The sequence below is a fragment of the Paroedura picta genome, chromosome 6, assembly GCF_049243985.1.
Source record: "Paroedura picta isolate Pp20150507F chromosome 6, Ppicta_v3.0, whole genome shotgun sequence".
NCBI classification, from domain to species: domain Eukaryota; kingdom Metazoa; phylum Chordata; class Lepidosauria; order Squamata; family Gekkonidae; genus Paroedura; species Paroedura picta.
In genome coordinates this window covers 121,423,234-121,427,725 of record NC_135374.1, presented here as the reverse complement: position 1 = coordinate 121,427,725, position 4,492 = coordinate 121,423,234, and positions in this window count along the sequence as shown.

Here is a 4,492-nt window from a genome sequence, read left to right as displayed (position 1 = left end):
TTAAGTTTTGGGCACCACAATTGATGAAAGATGTAGACAAACTGGAGCATGTCCAGAGGAGAGCAACAAAGATGGTGAAGGGTTTGGAGACCAAGTTGTATGAGGAAAGGTTGAGGAAACTTGGTCTGTTTAGCCTGAAAAGAAAACAAGTAAGAGGTGACATGATCACCATCTTGAAATACTTCAGGGGTTTAAATTAATTCAAAAGAATTTTCGGCTAAACATCCGGAAGAAGTTCCTGACAGTTAGAGCAGTTCCTCAGTGGAACAGGCTTCCTCAGGAGGTGGAGGATTCTCCTTCTTTGGAAGTTTTTAAGCAGAGGCTAGATAGTCATCTGACAGAAATGGTGATTTTATGGACTTAGGCAGTTTGTGAGTGGGTGGACAGGAAGGGATGTGCCAGGGTTTGTCTCTTGTGGCCTTCTTGTAATACAACAATATAGGTTAGATATCAGGAAAAAAAATTTACAGAGTAGTTCAGCAGTGGAATATGCTGCCTAAGGAGATGGTGAGCTCCCCCTCACTGGCAGTCTTCAAGCAAAGGTTGGATACACACTTTTCTTGAATGCTTTAGGATGCTTTGGTCTGATCCTGCGTTGAGCAGGGGGTTGGACTAGATGGCCTGTATGACCCCTTCCAAATCAATGATTCTATGATTCTATGATTCCTTGCATACCCAGGGAATTGGTAATTGCCGCTGTGGAATGATAGGTGGATTTCCTCCAGGTCAGGCTGGATTCTGGGGATTTTTGTTGAAGGGATCACTTGGTTATGAAATTGGGGTCATTGTGTGTGGGCAGGTAGTTATGAGTTCCTGCATTGTGCAGGGGATTGGAATAGATGACCCTGGAGATCCCTTCAAACTCTATGATTCTAGGATGAGCAAGACTTGTCAGTTGGGTGTAATTAATGTGTAGGTGAATTAGGAAGTGAATTGATTGGGTGTTGATGTGGGAATGAATTGATTAGGGTAGTCAGTTGGGATCACGACAGTCTAGCGAGGGATAGGTTGAATTAATTTGGTGCGATTTAATTAAATAGGTGTGAGTGGGCTAGGGGAAGGTAACTCATGGGCTTGGTTGGGGTTAATTGGGTTGTAAAATCATTGGTGTAGCAGTTTTGGGTGAACGTCTTCCCCTCCTCCCTTCCCTCCCTCCCTCCCCCCCTTTTTCCTCCTCTTCTCTTACCACCTGCTGAATTATTTCTGACTAGAAATAAAGCCCATTTTATTATTGAATAAAATGGGTGCTAGGAGCCGGCCTTCTCTCGGCCCCAGGAGCAGCCTCGCCGCGGCAAGGCTGCTCCCAGGGCCGAGAGAAGGCCGGCTCCCGCCCCCCCTCTCCGAAGATGAAAAAGGCATTCTCTCGGCCGGGAGAAGGCGGCGCGGCCTCCCAGAGGACTCACCGCATCGGCTGGCAGTCCAGTCTATGCAGTGATTCCCTGGCCCAAGGAGAGCATATATTCCACCAGCCCTCCATCAACTGCATTGGTTGCCAGTTATGTTCTGGATCAGATTCAAGGTTTTGGTATTGACCATCAAGGCCATACACAGTCTGGGCCCTGTATATCTGATGGACTACCACCTTCAATAAGCTCCCCAAGGAACAATTCATTTGTCAAGTACTAATTGGTCCCAGAAACATCTGCCTCGCCTCAACCAGAGCCAGGGCTTTTGGGCTGGGCATATGCAGCTGGCCTACAACCAGTTTCTGCAGGCCTAATTGAAGACAGCTGGGGTTGGTGGGCAGGGGTGTGGATAGGGGCTGTTTTTAATCTGTTTATGAAAGTTTCATCAATTGATGTAAACTTCTCCAAGCCCACTTGCAAAGAGGGGCAGTCTAAAAATAATAAATTTAGTGTCCTTGAACAAAGCTCTCATTTACTATCCTATGGAGGGTAAGGTGTGGGAAGGGGCCATGGTATAGTGTTAAAGCCTATGGTTGGCATGCAGAAGATCCCAGGTTTACTCCCTGGCATCTCCAGCTAAAAGGACCCGGCAGTGGGTGATGGGAAGAACCTCGCTCTGCCTGTGTGAGAAACTTAGATTTCTAAATAAGTAATCCCATAGAATGAAAGTTTCTTTATTTAAATGAAAGATCTGTAATGAAGGCATAGTCAGGACTGAGGTACAAAGCACAGAATAAGCAATATGGGGGTTCACTTCCCCCTCCCCTGGGAATTCGAACCAGGCACAGTTCAAGGGAGTCAAAATATTGAGATAACCACTTGGCCATTCAAACAACAGGTCTGGGAACTATAGTTAACTAGCACAAGGCAGGGGGAGGAATGTGGGAGGGTAGGGAATCATAAAACATAGCTGCAGGAAAGGACCTTGGGGTGTCAAACCAAAGCATCTGTGTTACATCAGTGCAAGACAGGTCAAAGCAACACCTCAGCAGGCAACAGAATCAAATCACTGAAACAAAATAAAATTATGGCAGAAAACCTGGGGATTCTGACAGACTGAGACCATTTGAGTAGGCAACATGGACTTTGATGGACTGAGGGTCTGGTCAGGCAGCTTCCCATGTTCATTCCCATGGCAGAAAACAACTGGGATCTGGTAAAGAAGAAGGGGAATAATCACCAGGAGGCCTGTTCAATCTTTAAAGAAGAAAATTAGAATTTGTGTGTTCTTTGCTCCCACAACAAAGAGGCACTTTCCTGTGATCTACAACCTACCTTTGCCATGTAGTTTTGTACCTATTTAATGTAAATTCTTTTTACCTTCTGCATTTATGTTCTATCAACAGAGGATTTATATTCTACCAGAATGATGTAGTGTTTAGGAGTGAGGGATGATAATCTGGAAAACCTGGAGGTTGATGCCTCACTCCTCCTCCACTTAAAGCTTCCTGGGTGAACTTAGGGCAGTCCTGATTCTCTCTGGACTCCCTCAGCCCCACCTGACAGCCTCACAAGGAGCTTATTGAGGGGAGAGGAAGGGAATGTGATCGGAAGCCGTTTGGAGACTCCTCAAGATACAGAAAAGTGGAGCACGAAAGCCTACTCTTCTTCAGCCCCAGAAAATGTTACCCAAGCTGGATTATTAGTATTTAGCAATTTAGCAATGCGAGAGGAGTAACAACAGGATCTCCAGCAATGAATACTGGGTTATTCCCTTTAGAAACTATTAAAAATAAACCAGTTCAGAGTATCTGGAAAGTGATTTTATTAAGAGAGAATTTAAAGGCAACTTGCACCATCCACTCCAATGGTTCTTGAACATACTGCAACCTCATAGAAACCACAGCCATCAAGCAGGGGAGGAAGGTGCTCCCCAAACCCACCCCAACAAGTCTGTTCTACTTGGTTCCACCAACCAGGACTCTTGCAATGTGCCTTTCTACTGAAGCACCAGTAATTATCAGGAGAGCCATGAATTGCTTTATGGTGACCAGCACATTCTATCTTAATTTTGTAAGGACATAAAAAATTAAAGTTAAAAAACATTACTAAAATCTCAGTTATATATACTGTATACAATCAACAATAACACCTGAAACCTATGAAGAACAAAGAGTCTTCCTCAGTCTTCCTCAGTGGTCAAGTGAGTTAAAATGCACTTATATACAGTGTAAAATATTACATTAGGGCTTGCTAGGAGGTAAAAACCATCTATGTCCAATGTTTTTCCTGTTTACCAAATGAGAATGCACTGAATTAGAGTCCAGCAACACTGGGAGGAGGGAGGGGTGTCTTTGAAAAATATTTCTATATGTGGACTCCATATTAAACATTCTTATATACAACACATATTAGTTGGAGCATCACTTTCTAGATATTTTTTTTACCATCTAGCAAGCCCTTATGCTATATTTTTAAACAGTGTAAGTGCATTTTAAGAGCCTCTTGTGGCGCAGAGTGGTAAGGCAGCAGACATGAGGCTGGGAGTTCAATCCCAGCAGCCAGCTCAAGGTTGACTCATCCTTCCGAGGTCGGTAAAATGAGTACCCAGCTTGCTGGGGGGTAAACAGTAATGACTGGGGAAGGCACTGGCAAACCACCCCGTATTGAGTCTGCCATGAAAACGCTAGAGGACGTCACCCCAAGGGTCAGACATGACCTGGTGCTTGCACAGGGGATACCTTTACCTTTAAGTGCATTTTAACTTACTTGACATTGAGGAAGGCCTTTGTTCATCATAGGTTTCATATGTTATTTTTAATTCTATGATTCTATGATTTACACAGTATATATGAGATTTTATTAATGTTTTAAACTTTTATACATAAATATAATACATATATATTACTATTTTAAATAGGAACTTTTTTTGCAGCTCAACCTCTAGGTTCTTAATTGGCTTGTCAGATTGGGTTTTTCGTCCCCTTTCTGTTTATTTAATTTTCTAGCCACCCAGCACACTCTCCCACTTCTAGGGTTGCCAACCTCCAGGTAGGACCCTGAAGATGTCACAGAATTACAACAGATCTCCAGGCTCCAGAGATCCGTCCCCCTGTGGGAAATGGCTGCTTTGAAGGATGCACTAT